The sequence below is a fragment of the Adiantum capillus-veneris genome, chromosome 5 (genome assembly GCF_014529385.1).
Source record: "Adiantum capillus-veneris isolate H3 chromosome 5, ASM1452938v2, whole genome shotgun sequence".
NCBI lineage: Eukaryota > Viridiplantae > Streptophyta > Polypodiopsida > Polypodiales > Pteridaceae > Adiantum > Adiantum capillus-veneris.
In genome coordinates, this window is record NC_140935.1 from 9,269,237 (window position 1) to 9,287,675 (window position 18,439).

An 18,439-nucleotide genomic window follows, 5' to 3' on the forward strand; every position below is an offset into this window, starting at 1 on the left:
ATTGTTGGAAATCCCCATATGAGATGGCAGATGGTCTCAGTTTGTTGGTTGCATCTGGTGCAAGAACCATCGCCAAGACCCCACACATTGGCCTTGTCCTTGATCGGCAAAAAACCAAAAGCATTTTCTAGAGGAAAACTTTCAGACCCTTGTTGCATTCGGAGAGCCACATATTCTCCAACACCTGGCTCCATTTGATCTTGCTCCACTTTTTAGAACAAGTTTTGTTGAGATGCCCAACCCACTGCTCATAGAAAGCTAGCTTCTCATAAACTCTCTTTGTCAAGGGAGACTTTCCCCCTAGCTACTTCCACTCAACTATTGTGAAGAAAGGTGGGAGGAAAAAGTGGGAAAGGAGAGCGAGGAGTCTACCAACAAGGACCTCTTTTTGAAGGGATGAGCTATTGACCTCTGTCAGTCGTTGTAAAGACTACCATCCTCCTTCACAATGATTCCACAGAGAGGCTAGGGTGTCAAAACCTTCCTTATTGAGTCTTCTTGCAATCTTGGTCCGATGGCGATCAAGACCAAGACCTTGTAAAATAGGGCCCCAAGGAGACCATTGTAGAGCAGAGTTTTTCCAGTATCTAATCTCTTCATCCCAGTCAAGTGTGGAGGCAACTCTACAACATTTTCCAACGAGTTTACTTGTGAACCCCCCTAGCTCTATCTATACTCCTTTGGGGGCCAAAAGTCTATTATGTAGACTAAGATTAAACCACTTGCCCCCTAAACTTTAGATTTGCATCTATCACCATTTCCCTCGCCATACAGGCCAAACTCTTGTTAGATTCGGCTAGAGTACCTACTATATTGCAATGATGATGCTAGTGGGGATTCCATAATATCTAGTCTACACTATAACAAAGTTGATATTTATATAGGCCAACCATGAGTGTACAATATGCATGTCCCTAAACAATAAATTTGGGAACGTTTTCGTTCTGCCAGCCTTCCCAAATTAAGAGCCGAACTTTCGCCCTAGTTCCCGCGTCCCTATCCGTGTCAGTGCCTCCATGTCCCGTGCTCCCAGCCTGTCCAACGTAGTGGCTCAATGCTGCTCTCGCCCATCGCAGGCTCTCTCTCTCTCTCTCTCTCTCTCTCTCTCTCTCTCTCACACACACACACACACACACACACACACACACACACACACACACACACACGCAGTGCTCATGAGCCTCGTCTAGCGACAGATTGGAGACAGAATCAAGCAGGGCACACATTTTCAATGGTCTCCCACACTCACGCCTGCATCTCAATTGTCTTCCACTCCCGACAGTCTGTTAGTCCAAAGCGAAGAATGGCAAAAAAAAAGGAGTATGACGACCATGCTCCTCACTTCTCAAGCTAAAAAATATCACCAACTCTCAGCACCGCGCATATCGCCCAAACTTGCTCATGCTCATCGCGACACTGGTTCATGCTCATCGCGACAGTGCTTCAACCTCCTCCCATCGACCTCAGTGCTCCAGCACGCGTCTCCGCGGTGGCAAATAGAGAGAGAGAGAGAGAGAGAGAGAGAGGCGCCCCAAAAAACCGTCACCCTTACACGCGGCATGCCGTTGGTTTTAGCTTAAAAATATCCGTGTCCTGGGTTTGCTTTTCCCTCTCCCAAGCTCAGAGGTATCTCCCTAGATTCTTGCAAAAAGAAATGAAAAAAGGATTAGGGCCACATACTACTTGGTACACACTTGAATGTTTTGTATAAGAGACATAGAGAAATGTTCAAGAGCCACGAGATCCTTTGCTACGTCGGGACGAGTGTGGAAGGCTAGAAACTATTGAATCTTTGAAATACCACGGAGTCAGCTAGGTTTATAGAGATAACTCAGGGAAAAGGGGGGGGGGGGGGGGGGGGGGGGGGGGGGGGGGGGTGTTGGAGTTTGCAATTTTTGCCACTGGCAACTAGGTGAACACTGATAAGTGGAACATGGCTTTTGGCACAACAATGACTGACCTTGCTAGGTAAGGGGGTAGGCCTTGTCTCTATCATGAGGTGGCACCCCTTTCAACCGATGTAACTATGTTCTTGTAAAGTTGTCATGGCTCAACACGAGCATGGCATGTTGTTGTATTTTTTTGGGAACGTTTTCGTTCTGCCAGCCTTCCCAAATTAAGAGCCGAACTTTCGCCCTAGTTCTCGCGTCCCTATCCGTGTCAGTGCCTCCATGTCCCGTGCTCCCAGCCTGTCCAACGTAGTGGCTCAATGCTGCTCTCGCCCATCGCAGGCTCAATAAGTGGAACATGGCTTTTGGCACAACAATGACTGACCTTGCTAGGTAAGGGGGTAGGCCTTGTCTCTATCATGAGGTGGCACCCCTTTCAACCGATGTAACTATGTTCTTGTAAAGTTGTCATGGCTCAACACGAGCATGGCATGTTGTTGTATTTTTTTGGTCTGGATAATATAACACACTCACCATTGTGAGTTTTGAGAGAGAGAGAGAGAGAGAGAGAGAGAGAAAAGAAGAAGAAGAATAAGAAGAAGTAGGGAGGAGTAGTAGGTGCCCACAATGGGAAAAACGTAAAAATCATTAAGGTTAAAGGTCAAAATTCCGTCGGCAGAAAAAGACACCATTTCTAACCTTTAAATAGTTTTATTTCAAATGCTAAGCATAGCATAGCATTTTACTTGTTTCATTAGAAACGGTTTCCTCAGATTGTAGTCTCTATGGTGGATATATTATCCAAGGAAGGAAAAACAAGAGGGGTAGGGGAAACCGTCATATCCACTACTAGGTTTCTCCGAGCACAATTGAAACATGCCAACTTGTGGAGTGCAAACTGCAGCAAACACATTGGTGGTTTAGATGCTAATGAGTGTGAGGTGGTGGTCGAACCTCCTCAACAGCCATGTTTGGCATGATAATCCCATGTTGTAGCCACACATTGTTGGGACACGAGCTCCGTCACAGTCACGCAGGGGATAGTGGAAAGGCAAAGTGAACTTGTGTGTGCAAGAGGACCCAGCAAACCCGCCCATGTGTTAGTCAAATAGATGCATTCTATTTTGTTAAGGATCGTGGAATGTGGGATGGAAGAGGAGAGCATGGATGGAGCATGTATTGCAAACAACAGGAAGGTTGCATTCGCTATGAAGTTGGTGTCATGATTAGGAGTTGACAAGGATGAGGATGAATACATCTACGATTGCATGATTGGCTCCTCTCACTCACATGCATCCACATATCAATCGCGATGGATTGCTAGTCCAAGACCCCAACATCTCCCTCATCCTTTTTAGCACCTTGGCTTTTGCATCTGGAAGCAGCACTACATATTAGAGAGAATCCGCATGCGGGGGTTTACTCCATCTTTGCGTGCGTCATCAACATTGCCCCGCTTGCTCAACTCTACCGTTTTTGGCAGAGTTGGACATTACCCCCGCCTTTGAGAGGAAGAAGACGCGAAGGCGAAGGATTTGCACTCAATAAAAGACAAATTTGCTAATGCATGCTCCACCCCCGCCATTGTTGCGTGCAAATGCACCCTTATTATGGCACCTTCTTGGACTTTTTTGCCATCTCAAGTGAACCGCCCAAAGGGATTCCATTATTTATTTCGGCTTTTACGTATTTATTTTACTTATTTGTCAAAGTCTGGGTAGGGAGATTTACTGAGGTTATTATATATGCAATCCCTTGCCTCCATTGTATTACACATTCAATTATTCATTGCCAAGGTTGATTGGTTCTTGAGACTCTCTCTCTCTCTCTCTCTCTCTCTCTCTCTCGGAATTAGGGTTGCAAGAAAATACACATAGCTTGGAGAAGACAAAGGAAGCTCAAGGCACACAACAGAGTGTTTTACTTAGTGTGCAATGGAAAGATAGATAGCCCTGGAATGAAAGGGCGTATATACAATGCATGGGGGGGAAAACCTCCTAGTGAGGGGAAAAATGCCCCGGCGGTCCTGAGTGTGTTCACACACATTACTACCACATGTATATGGTAACAAATCCCCCCTGGAGTGATGCGGTGAACGAGAGCTGGCACATGAGTAAAGGCAAGTGCCATGCCCTGAGGACATGATCAGTCCACAAAGGGGAGTAAGCCCAAAGCTTTGCGGAAAGCTTCAAGATTCTCACGAGACAATGCCTTTGTGAAAAGATCTGCAAGGTTGTCTTGTGTGGGCACATAAGCCAAGCTGATCTCTCCTGCTGAGAGCCTCTCCCTGACATAGTGGTAATGCACCTCAATGTGCTTTATGCAAGCATGAAAAACTGGGTTCCTTGCAACTGCCAATGGACTTTGACTGTCAGTGTAGACAATGTTGGCAGTGTCCTGTCCAACACCCAAATCAGCCATAAGGCGTCTGAGCCATACACACTCAACCATAGCTGTGAAGACTGCCATGTACTCAGCCTCACAACTCGAAGTGGCCACAGTAGGTTGCTTCTTGCTCAACCATGATATACATGAACTGCCAAGCATGAAACAAAAACCACTTGTGGACACTCGCGTGTCAAAACAACTAGCCCAATATGAGTCCGAAAAAGCATGTAAATCTGGCGGCAATGATCCCCTATTGGGATAAAACAAGTCAAGATGTAAAGTGCCACTAAGGTAGCGTAAAATCCTCGTGACATCCTGCCAATGCTTGGACCCTGGGCTATGCATAAATCTACTAACCTGTGAGACTGCAAACTGAATATGTGGCCTCGTGTTGCATACATAAATGAGGTAGCCAACAACAGTTTGGTAAAGAGTGACATCAACAGGATTACCAGCATCATGTAGAATCAACTTCAAACCTGTTTCCATGGGAGTGGCAATAGGTTTGCAATTCTCAAGTCCAAACTTACATAGCAATGTCTCTATGTAACTTTTCTGACACAAGGCAATACCACCATCACATTGCTTAAACTGTATACCCAAGTAATGATGCAACAGTCCCAAATCTTTCATCTTGAAAGTAGCATTCAAATTAGCCTTAAATTCAGCAATATGTCTCTCATTTGGTCCAATGATCAGCAAATCATCGACATAAAGAACCACAATGAGAAGTACATCACCCTCACATTTACATACAATGTGCTTTTTGTTGGACTGTTACGAAAGCCTCGTTTGACCAAATGAGTGTCAGCTTTCTCATACCAAGCATGAGGAGATTGCTTCAACCCATACAAAGCCTTCTTACATTTTCACACTTTGTCCTCTTGTCCTTTTATGACAAAACCGCGAGGCTGCGTTACATAAACTTCCTCAACTATATCACCATTCAAGAAAGCAGTAACAATGTCTCATTGATGTACATCCCAACCAAAATGACCTGCCAATGCACATAGAAAATGCATAGTAGTCATACGACAAGTGGGAGCAAAAGTCTCTTCATAATCTATGCCTTTTTGTTGTGCATAACCCTTTGCAACAAGTCGAGCCTTATGGCGATCGATCTCACCATCCGGCTTGCATTTCAACTTGTAAACCCCCTTCGTACCAATGGCCTTTTTGCTAGGAGGCAAATCACATAAAGTCCATGTGTCATTTTCTAGAAATGCATCATATTCTGATTGCATGGCAGCCATCCAAGGTTTTGAATTCTGCGCTTCATCAAAAGATAGAGGCTCATCAACATCATGTAAGCTAGACACAACCAGAGTATAACCTTCTGATGCATAAGCTAAATGGCGAGAGCCTGAACGAGTGCGGCTAGAAAATGTGCATCCAATTTACTATCACGCAATGTATGCACCATCCATTTTGGCATACCTCTAGCCTGCTCAATTTCAGCCCTTTCCTCATTAGGTACATCATGTACATCTGCATCAATAATAGGCCGATCTATAACATTTTTAGAAACCCCCATTGGATGTATATTTGCCTCATTGGAATTTACATTTGAACTTATACCACTCAAAAGAGACAACAAAGTGTCATAAATGTCCTGTGAGCTTACATTACTAACCCTAGTACATGACAACAAGGGCTGAATAGAATCTTTCACAAACACAACATTTTGTGATATCAGAAGACGCTTTGTTTGTGGATGATACAACCTGTAACCTATGCTTTCAGCACTATAACCAACAAAAATACATTTGACAGATTTATCATCCAATTTTTTGTGTTGTGTTTGTGTCACCAAAGCATATGCCAAATAGCCAAAAACACACATGTGCTCAATAGAAGGCTTACTATGATGACATGCTTCATATAAAGTCGTAGACTACTAAGCTTTTGTAGGATACATGTTAAGTACATATGTGGCACACACGATGGCCTCAAGCCAAAACGAATGCGAAAAAGCTTGACTTTGACCATTGACTTTGACCATACATCGTGCCATTTTTGTAAGTGACATGTTTTTTTGCTCATCAACACCATTTTGCTGAGGCATATAAGGCACTATACATTGGTGTTTTATCCCACGACTAGCCAAAAATACATTAAATTCATGAGACTTATCCTCCCTCCTCGATTAGAACGGAGGGTGCCCATAGTACATTTCGATATATTTTCAGCCATAGCCAAAAATTGTTTGGAGCACATAAATACTTTGGACTTTGCTTCAAGCGGATATACCCATGCATGCCTGGAGTAATCGTCACGGAGTATAAAGGTAATTTCCCAAGGATGGAGTTTGCATGGGTCTACAAACATCAATATGCACAAGATGCAACCTGCATGTGGCCCTAACTGAACCATCCTTTGGAAACTTAGAATACTGCCTCTTACCCAAAATACAGTCTTCACAGACATGTTTGACATGTGCTTCAACAGGCAGCAAAGAAGCAACCATATCAGATTTTTACAAATGCAGCAAACTTGCAAAATTCAAATGACCAAAACGTTCATGCCAAAGTTTTGCATCTGAAATGGCCTTTCAATCCACAACTACATTTGCAAAATTCTACCCACACTTGTCATACAAAGTGAGCTTATATAGTTCACGACATAAAATGCCAGATGCAACAATTTCATCACCAAAATTGAGATTACAATACATCTTTCATCCACAAATTTAACTGCAAGACAAAGTCTAGCAAGTGCAAATATAGACAAAAGATTCTTCTTGATCCCAGGTACATAAAGTGCATCAACAAGTGTGAAAGAACTTCCATTTGCAACAGTAAGCACAATCTTTCCAACTTGCTGAACCGGATAAGAGTCATTGTTGGCACAAGTAACTGAATTCCCATGAGGGACAAACTCAACAGAGGTGAAGAAATGATGATGTGAGGTAATGTGCTTTGTAGCACCACTGTCAAAATACCACACATGTGAATCTGCAATAACTGACATGCATGCATCATGGACAATAGGATTATAAGTGCACTCTGCACTAAAAGCCCATTTTGCATCAACATCAACATCACAGTCTCCTTTCACAGAAGAGTCAACAATAGCTGCATTTGTAGCGAAACCAGCATTAGTAGTGGAGCCAACCTCTTTCTTCTTAGCCTCTTTGGCCTTTAAATTAGGACATTGCTTGATCAAGTGATCATTAGCTTTACAATAATGGAAACGCATCTTCTTTTTTCCTTATCACCAGAATTTTCAAATGAATTGCTGCGAGTAGAAGCATTAGGAATAAGTGATTTTCCACGCGTAGAAGAACCATGAGAAGTGGCTGCATTACTATTACGGCCTTTTCTTTGAGAAGCAGTAAAAGCCTGTTCAACTGCACGCTGTATAGTCTTGTTTTTTGTCATATGAAACTCTTGCAACAAGAATGTGCATAATGCATCAAACTTGACAACTTCAGGATTTCCTTGGGTCATAAGTCTCCAAGTACTAGCAAAACTCTAGTAAGAATCTGGCAAGGCATAAAGAACTGTCTGCACAAGGAAACTATCTGAAATGACTTCACCTGCAGAAATAAGTTGCTCATTGATATCCTTGACACGAGCAAGGAAAATGTCCATATCATCTTCCTCATGCATAATCTTCGACTCCAGCTCTTTACGCTGTCGGGGGATATGTGTTCACTACATGAGTCGGGTAGGCACCGGGCCTCTGGCTATGAGAGGTGTAAAAGAGAGAGAACAAGAACAACTGATGCAACTCACTCTGGCAATCGTCGTAATCATCAATTAATTGATTAATGCTTTGAGTACAACTTAATACTTAGCCAAGGCGGGCTGTTAACAGCACTTTCACTTGGATCATCTGCTAACTAGGAGTTTAAGCTCCCGTTTACAAGATTAACCGGTGGGCTGTTAACAAAACCGGACTTAACTGAATGATTAATCAAACATTAGTTGATGACGGTGATGGAAATTTTTCTCTACCGCTTTATCTGCTTCAAATAACTCGCGGATTCTGCAAGCTTCAATTCACTTCACTACCTCGATCATCAAGCTTCAGTTATTACCAATTATCCTGCAACTTCCTGCTTTATGCACTTTGGACTGGCTTATCTACCGTTTACGAGCTTTATCTTCTCCTTTTACTCAACTTGCTCCGAGTCCCTTAACCCTTGCTTGGCTTGCCTCGTGCTTTCCTCTTGCTTCTTACCTTGCTTTGTTTACCATGCATGCCTTCTCCTGCTTTCTTCTCTTGCTTTGTTTACCGTGCATTCCTTCTCCTGCTTTCTTCTCTTACTTTGGTTCAAGACCAAGCTCGCCTTCTCAAGCTTACTTGCTTCGACCTCGATAAGTTTACTTTCTTCGACCTCAATTCGACCAAACCTTGATTTCTGCTTGCAATCCTCTTCTCGCCTTGGCTTGCTCAAGCCACGACAAGTTTTTACTCCCTTGGTTGCTTTGATCCAGCTCCTCCGGGCTTCTTGCTCCTTCGACCAAGCTTCGAGCCTTGGCTTGATCAAGCTCACCTCAAGCTCCTTCAACCAAGGTTCGAGCTCCTTCCCCTTCTTGCTTGTTCATGCCCTCTCAAGCTTCACAAGAGCCGAGAGAGAGAAAGCGCTTTGCCTTGTCCAAGCTTGGAAGAGAGAGGAAGAGCTTTGACTGCTTCGAGCATGAGAGCGAGAGAGAGGGAGCTTTCTTGCTCCGAGCCCTCCCCGTCTTCTTCTTCTTCGTTTGCTCCCCTTTTGCCTTTTTCTAATCTCTCCTTAGTTCATGTAATAATCCTTTGCATGCAACAACTCCTACTTATAACCCCCTCCCTCCCTTAGCAACGACGGTGTCGTCGTTGCTAGGGAGGCTGCCTCTATGACGTGACAGGCCCGAACAATCACTTGCATGAAAACGAGCGCAACCGGGTCTGAACAGTGGCGCCTTGAGCTCCTGAGCACTGTCACGAGCTCTTCCGAAGCTTGCAATGTGCGCTATGAGCACATCTCCTCCTGCCTGCGCATCTCCTCACTGCTTGCCCACCATGGGCTCCTTTTTCTTGGTTCACACTTCCTTACAATTAAGAGTGGTCCCCTTATAATGGGCGGTCTTTTCCTTGATGGGCGGCCTTGCCTTAGTGGGCGACCAATTTCCTTAACTTGGGTGGGCGTCCCTTAAAAGGGCACCCCATTTAGCATACATATCGACTGGCAGCCTAAGCACTTTATAAGGGCACCACATTTTGCATACATGCGGACGAAGCAATGCCAAGCACTTGACAACCTCCTCTAGCAGCCATTGACTAACAATATCATCGTGAATTTGATGCCCATATCAGCTTCTTAGTGCAATACACCTTAAAGATGCAAGTATAAGTGATTGCATTCGGAGAGTTTTCCTCTCTTTGCTTCTACTCAAAATAGCCAATTTCTTGGCCCTGCCTCTGTTGGGTTTATCCCGCAATCATTGCATTCCAAGAGATAACATTCCGGACATGATACTCCTCAAGCACTTATCGCTCCCGCATTTCAAAACCTGGATAAAGCTCAAAAATTCCCAGATGGAACACTGACCGAGCGGACCAGACTAGTACGGAACCGGCCCCCAGTGAATCTTCAACGGCTAATATCTTGGCAATTGGAACTCCGTTCACTGATCTGAAAAGACCAACACGCTCCACAAAGCGAGCACTTCAGGCCCGTGCATTCACTTCATTTTTTTTCCCCTCAGCTATAGTTGCCCAATCTGGTACGGGTCTGCAATTGACTCAAACTTCAAACTGCCATAACTTTTTCTCCGTAGCTCCAATCGACAAGCCATAAAGACAGGCTGGTATAGCACTTCAAGCATGGCAGTTCTAGATCATAATCTTCCATTTGTGCTCACTTCAAGCATACTCATTTTTAGCATCATTAAGGTATCTGTTGACCCTTTAAAGCCACATCTGGCATACATTAATCATTAAACTTGGTCTGTTAACAAGCCTTGATCACTGCTCACTAATCATGTAAGCTTGAAATAACCTTGACGTGCATTTTTCTGATATCTTTCTTAGCATGGGAGCGGAGCTTCACAACATCCACCCCCTCTGAACCTGCACAACCTTCGGTCTGTGCCAGCTGTACTTCAATTTGCATCTGATTTAGGTACCTTTAGCTCTTTTCCATCATCAAACTCAGTTAATTGAGAAACATATGAAAAGTAAAATAAGGCTTATACCCTATCATCAATGTTCTAGCTTAAGCATTAGGTAGTTGTCCATCAAAAATCTCTGAACTGTATCTGACGTATCTTCAAAGCATTCAATCATGGATAACCTATTTAGTGAACCCCGCCAGACTCAAGTGCTCCAGTTATTGATGCGCACGGCTTGACCATTAAGCTCGCTTTAGGGAACCCTGCCAAGCTTAAGTATCCCTTACTCTGTCTGCACACGGAATGGTCGTCAAGTCCTTTATCTTAAGTTCAGGTAGCAAAACCAACTCAAAGGATGTGAAGATACTTCATCAATTGTCCAATGATTTTAACTGGTGTTAACCCTCACGGCTCACGGACACCATATCACCTACGGCGAACGTTGTATTATTCACTTGGTAGAGTCACCGGGCTGGTCGGTCCAATAGGAAAAGAGTAAGAGTGATCGCCGATGAGAGGCGCACTCTAACTGGAACATTCAAGGGATTAGTTAGCTAAGCATGGGCGCCCAAGTGTGAATGGGGTGAGCTCATGTAAAAGTCAACTAAACCTAAAATTCACTCATTTGTGCAATTGAAGAGTGCTCTTGCTCCATCTCCATCTTCTTCTTCTTCATCTCCATGTGTGTGTGCGAGAGAGTGAGAGAGGGAGAGAGAGGGAGTCTGTGTGCGATCGAGCATTATGAAGGCACGACGGTGGCGAAGCGGTTGAGCGCGGCGTAGCGGCGTCTCCCTCTTCTTCGCGGCGAGGAATCCTTCACGAAGCAAGCGTAGAGCGGTAAGTGACACACCATCGTCATTTTTGAGCTTACTAGTTTAGGCTTGTTGTGTGCTTGGAGCCATTTGTGGCTCGCACGCGGTGTATCGGCAAGTTCCTTGCATTGACACGTGCGACATACGTGCACATTTTTGGCGCCGTTGCCGGGGATTGCCATACACTAAGCTTGAATGGCACTCTGTGCTTCTTTTGTGGTGTAATTTCAATTGTAGGAAAGGTAAGGAAGGAGGGTGTGTGTGTTGAGAAGAGGGATTTGGTGTTATATTGTGTGTTTTTTTGTTAATGGAGTTTTCAAAGGTACTGTGTTTATTCTCTGTGTATTAAGGTTGTTAGTTTTCTTTGTTAATGGAGTTTTCAAAGCTATTGTGTTTATTCTCTATGTACTAAGGTTGTTAGTTTTCTGTGTACAATAAGTAGGAAGTAGATTTGTGAGAGTTAATAAGGTGTGTTAGTGTGTAAGAGTAGGTGTATTAGTTAAAAGTAGGTAGATAGAGTGTGTGTGTGTGTGTGCTCTCGCGCAGCCCGCGGCGACCTTTATCCTTAAAATATATATATAAATAAATTTTTAAAAAAATTAAAAAAAAATTAAAGGTAGGACCGGGATCAAAAATATCTTCCAGACCCAAGCCCAAGCTCACGCTCAGGCCTAGGTCTCAGTCGCCTTTTAAAAAAACGAATTTTAGCTTCACACGCAGCTAAAAATCGATTTTTTGAGGACCAACGGAACTTCAGATGCCCGAAAATTGTGCTGTAAAGCACACAATGACCCTCTAAGTGATACGCTCGTTTCGAGCTATCACACACTTTAATAAAAAAAAATCAAACATTAAAAAACATTAAAAATGTAAAAAACACGAGTGAAAACGGACGCTTAAAAAAGGTAAGCGGTTAACCTTCGAGGTTATTCGCCGACGCTTGTAGGGTGTCAAAGGCACATGCATCTGCGCTCTGCTCGTGTGCTAGAGACGGAGAAACTAGAGAGAATTTTGACTTACACAAGTTCTCAATATCCACCTACTTTAGGTTTCGGGCCCTCGGCGGGGACCCAAGGTAGTACAAACCAAGACCCGAACATAGTGGCTAGTGACTCTTCCTCTGACTATGACGTCATGGAGGGTTTCCCAATGCCTAATCCCAATAGCTCAAGCCAAGACATGCATGCATGCCATGGGCCCACGGTCCGGGCCGAGTGTGCTTAGCCGCCTGAAGGAAACCTTTAGTAGAGCTACTCGCTCCGAACATGGAGCTAATGACGTAAATGAGGGAGGTGGTGAAGTAAATTCTCCATTCGTGACCAAGGTAGACCCTATGTCCTTACAAAATGTGCATGTGAATACTTCATTCACTGCACCTGCTGACTCTTCAGAGTTATTTCCCTCCGAGGTCATATTACCAGATGGTAGAAGCCTTGCTGAAGTGCAAGAGGTTGAGCGATATATCCTTGCAACAAGGGAAAAGGAAATCGAGAGCTTACACAAGGCGGAGCAACGAAGAGAGTTAAAAGCGAAAGCCCCTATGTCAACATCCTTGCTAAGAGAGCAATCGAGTGCTCCTGACTTAGCAACCGCTAAGGGCCAACCCCTAGAAAGCAACATTGCACCTAGCACCTCAATCCTAGATGGAGTGTTATTAAATGAGAACTGGGAGTACGAACTACAAACGGAAACTCTGACCGACCTTTACATAGGTCACACCTATCACGTGGGTTGGTTAGATGTCCTACAATCCACAATGGGCACTACTAGTGTGGAGGATCAACAACAAAGTGTTTGTGAGGTCATCCATAGGGTCATTGAGTTAGAGAGACAGAACAAGGGGATCAACATGCGTTCAACGGGTCTCATGATATTCTTAGATACAGGAAAGGCTAAACAACCGACCTTATCGCAAATGGAGATTCCCTCGGTAAGTTCGATGGATCCTCCATATATTGTTTCTCCAGGGGTCTCAACACAAGTGATAGATTCACCTTTCCAAGTCTAGCTCATCTTTCCCTTGATGACACCATGGCTACCATGCCTACCCCAATGATGGGCATGCCAAGAAACACGCCATGGACCTCATTTGTTAGTAAAGCACCGCTACATGGTAGCTCAATGCCTGCAACGATACCTACAAGTGTGTACCAATCGTATGCACCTATGGGTCATCACACTCATGTAGTCCCTACTCCTCCCATTGTTTCAACTACCTATGCTCCACAACCACAACACCCAAGTTTTTATTTCCATGGGACTATACCGACTAGCATTAGCATGTCACATCCGACGTCTGCTATGCCTAGGGCCACACATATGAACTTTGGACCACCACATGGCACAACATCGTACCCAACATGGAACCCAAGGGCTTCCTATGTGCCAAGCCCAATTCCAATACCTACTCCACATGTAGTCTCTAGAGCACCTCCACCCATGGTGCCTGCTCACTTAGGTGACTTGGCAACATTTGCTCAAGCTATTGGTCGATCTATTGCTGAGAATATGCATAACGCGCCTGATAGAGAGCCTAGAAGTAAGGTAGTACAAATAGCCAAGCTCACACAAAAATTTAGTGGAGACGGGGATGTGAGAAAGCATATCGAAGTGTTTGAACAAATATGCGATTCTCTAGGAGAACACAATGACCTCCATAAGAGTAATGCTTTAAGCCTAACCTTAAGTAGAAAAGCTGGGGATTGGTATAGAACCCTAAGGGTGGAAGAAAAAACGATTTACCCTACTCTTAGGAGACTGTTCTTAAAAGAATACATACGAGAGGGAGTACTTTGGGGTGTAGCCTCTCAGCTCTAGAAAGCCCAACGAGAGGAAGGAGAGTCGGTGAGAGACTTCAATAGTCGCTTGAAGCATTTGAATTCTCGATGTAATCGAAATGAGCGCTTCAACAATAACCAATTGCTTGATAGATTCATTAGGGGATTATGACATGAGGATATCTACAATGGCTTAGTCATTAGAGGTATCACCACTTGGGAAGAAGTCACCACCAATGCGATCCAATTGGAGAGGATAATTTAATGTTCAAGGAGAAAGAGTGTCTGTTGAGTCTAAATCTATTAGCTCCAAGCATCGGGGCATCAGCCAATGACCCTAAAGCCTATTGCTAAGGCGCCAAAGATATCTGATATGACTTTAGCAGATCTCACCAAGGCTATTCAAGAGAGTCTTAGAGACAATCGTGCTCCATAGAACAATCATATGTATCCAAGAAGGGAGCAACAATGGTGCTTAGTATGCTATGGACCGCATAGTACTAGTGAATGCCCTACTTTTAGAGTAAAATTCAATGGGAATTGCAATGCATGTGGAAGGTATGGTCATCAAGCTAAGGATTGCATAGTATTTAAGCACGCGATGGCCAATAGACCAACCTTAGTATGGACAGACACACCTCGAGTGCCTGCATTGATGCCGACCCCACCTCTTGAACAAACAGCACAACACATGGTACCTAGGACCCAAAATGTTGTTCAAACAACACCTTTACCACCTCCAGTGCTAGGACCGCAACCACCACATCCGAGAATCACTTCTATGAATCAAGTGGGTTGTGAGTCATCTATTTCTTGTTTGGAAGGCTATGAGGAAGATATAGATCCTAATATCGCATATGGGATGGATGTGCTTGAAGAAAGTCCACAATACTACATGGAGGACTATTGGGGACAAGTCAAACTTGTATGTATATCAAGTAGCTTCTCTTGCCGCAAGAGGCCAAAATATCAATTACACTGCTAAGAGACCACCTCTTCAATGCTATGAGTGTGGAGGTCCACATCGTGTAACCGACTGTCCTATTAGGCTACAAAAGAACGCCACACTTATGCAAACCAATCAAGCGAGCACGTCTACAATGCCAATACTCATGTGTAATTGATGTGGCATAGATCATTTCATTGCCCAATGTCCAAATAATCCAAATGCACCGAAGATCACGCCATTAAACTTGATTGAAGTTATCGAGGAGCCATCACAAAGTACGCATGTGGTACCAGTAAACGTACTCACACGATCGATGCTCCAAAAACAAAATTATATTCTTGAGGAAAGAGACACGGCATCAATTGCCCAATCTCAGAAAAAGAAAAAAACACAAAGAAAGAGATCGCAAAAAGTAGCGAAGTCAGACCCTAGTTCAAAGAAAACACAAACAAAGAGATCGCAAAAAGTAGCGAAGTCAGACCCTAGTTCAAAGACCAACATAGGGACTGGTGATGACCCCGTATATATGAACGACGCTGAAGAGGATTCTGATTCAGGAGAAACCATGGAGACAAAAATGACCACTAAGATAGAAACCAACAAGGAAGATCTTCATGAGGCACAATGGCCAGGATCCAAGAAGCACATAGGAACTTATCCAAACCCTACAGAGGAGATTGAGCGAGTCAAGCAATTAAGGAGTTTGGTAGAAGATACCCAAAGGGATCTAGAACTAGCACCTAGGTAGATCTAGATTACAGACATCATGTTCCCTACGCAACAACCACCTCACCAAGTCCATAGACCCTTAGCCATACCTAGTGTCATCCAAGAAGAAAGTGACTTAAAGTCATGGGAAAGTGGGTGTACTCACTTCTTGATGGAAAGAATGTTTACAAAGGGACTACTTGATCCTATCGAAGAAATGGAGATCCCATCTTCCCCATGTCAAGGGACTCAAGGCCAAAAGGTGTCGTTAAACATTGCCAAATTGATGGATTTCATGTCTTCAGAAGTTAGAACCACCATCATGTCCAAACTATATAAAGATCCCGATCTAGTCTCAGCTCTTCGAGCCTTCCTCAATGGAGAACTAAAGTTTGGGCTACCATAATTTGCGCAGATGGATGGAGCTGGGGAGATGCCAATAGAGGAGGAACACTTAGATCCACAACCCAACCTAGATGAGAACCTTGTTATAGAAATACCTGTTAACAAGTTGGGACAATACTTTGAGGGTGATGAATCCAATGCGACCATACCAATCACTACTAAGGGATTAACTGTGAAGGGAATCCTTGATGGTGGCGCTGGGGTTAGCATTGTGACTAAAAATTTCTAGGAAACTATGGGAAGACCTCACCTTGCGACCACAACCATAGTAGTGAAGATGGCCAATGGGTCTATTGTTAAACCTATTGGGATGTTAGAAGATCTCAAGATCAAGGTCTTTGGACATAAAATAAGGATTACCTTTATTGTTATGGATTTCTCCAAACACACTATGGCATCGGAGATGATCTTAGGACGTCCTTTCATGAGGGAAGAAAAAATGGTGCATGACTGGTCTAAAAACCATGTCTACTTGCAGTTCCAAGATTCTATCATTCAAGTGGATCTTGTGACGGGTCGAGCACATCCTCTAGGAAACAGGTTTATAATTTATCATAGATCTGACACCATAGTTCACTCAGCCCCATTGCAGTATTGTTACACGTGTAAAGCGGACACTGATGTTGGGGAAGATTCTCCTTATATGGATGTACTACCTGGGATGGCTGAGTCGGACAATGTGGATTGGGTCCACCTAGCAGCAACCATAGACACTTGGGGAAACAGGGGGACGACCTGGGTAACACCTGAGGGGGATGAAATGCCCGTACCCTTAAATATGCTACAAGTAATGCAAATAGCTTCTGACAAGACTCATCCTAATATAATGAAGAAAACATACAAGTGGGTCCCTAAATCTTCTTTACCGACCATAGCTAGTGCTAAAAAACAGAGGCCTTGTAAGAAACGTCCCACGCACCCCAAGAAAAGTAAGAAAATGTTGTGTTGGATTCCTAAAAAACTATTGGAAGCCCAAGGATACTATCAAGGAAATGATCAAATCTGGGTGCTAAAACGTAGATTGTGTTCTTACCTGTCACCTGACCCATGTGCACCCAATCCTGTAGCTCCAAAACAAATCGACAATCGCGGAAAGAAAAAGATCACAGAATGCTACACACCCGTTCCAGAGCTAGTTTGGGTACCGAAGAAAGAACAATTTGTTCCACCTAGCTCAGGAAGGGGGGAGTCCCATGAAGCTTCTAGCTCCTCATGTAATGCATCCATAGAGGTAAAAGCTTATCCACAGTCTCCACCTACAATCATGGACCTCCATAAATCTACAAAGGAATCCACACCTCCTAGTAATCAAGAATCACCTGATGAACCACTTCAAGTTCGATCCTGGGAAAGTACCTTACCACCCTTGCAACTCGATGAGGCACCTAAGGTAATAGAAAACCACTGGCAAAAATCCTCACCTATTACCAACTGGAACAATTGGTTTCGAAGGGTGACAAGCTCATTTCAAACGGTATGATCTACCCAAGGAAGGGGGGAGTGTTGTTGACATCCATCATTCACTTGCTTCCCTCTCAACCTTCCTCCCTGACCTCTTAATCTCCAATCTTAGGGAATGTATATATAAAGCCTTATACTCACAAAAAATAATAATAATAAAGAGCAAGAGCAATTAGCAAACGAGTATGCACAATAAAAGTCAAAACATTGACCCAGACCTACACATTTACATCCGGTACACTGAAACAGAAACCTATGTCATAAAACACCTTGATCCTCATCACTCGAGTGATGGAGGGTAGGTAGGATTAGTACGATAGGAGTGTTTTTGTTTTAGAGTTTAGTGATTAGCAAAGTACCTTTTCCCACTGATGTGCCTCCTAGAGGTATTCCTTGTGTTTCCTTGTGTATACAGGAACGTGTTGTTGTTGTTAGGATCTGGACCTTCATGGAATCTTTATCTCGACTCACTCTTCAAATCAAGTGCAATTATCAACACAAACAGGTGTTTCTTGTCCATTAGCATTGCCCCTTATCTTTTTTGCATCCATGTTTGTCTGCTTTGATTGTGACTGGTAACATAATATTCAGTGCATTTGCTTAGTACCAAACATTAAATTCAATGTATTTTTTTGTCATAATCACTTGTCTAGATTTAAAAATCAAGCAGTCCGACTAAGCTAGTTTGACCAAGCTAGGTGTTAGAGATCTTCTCTTAATACCATGGGGAATGCCTTCCTAATTATCAATGGTTACTTAGGTTCTTAATCCGATTTAGGCAGCATTGTGTGAAATGTACTAGGGCTTTCTAGTGGGCTTGACCCTATTGACCTTTAGCTTAAGTATTATAAAGGGAGTTTACTAGTGTGATGAACTTGGGGAGGTGTAACAGTGTTATATGACCCCCCAAAGTTACAAAATTAAAATGCTGAAAACGAAAAAATAAAAAAATCAA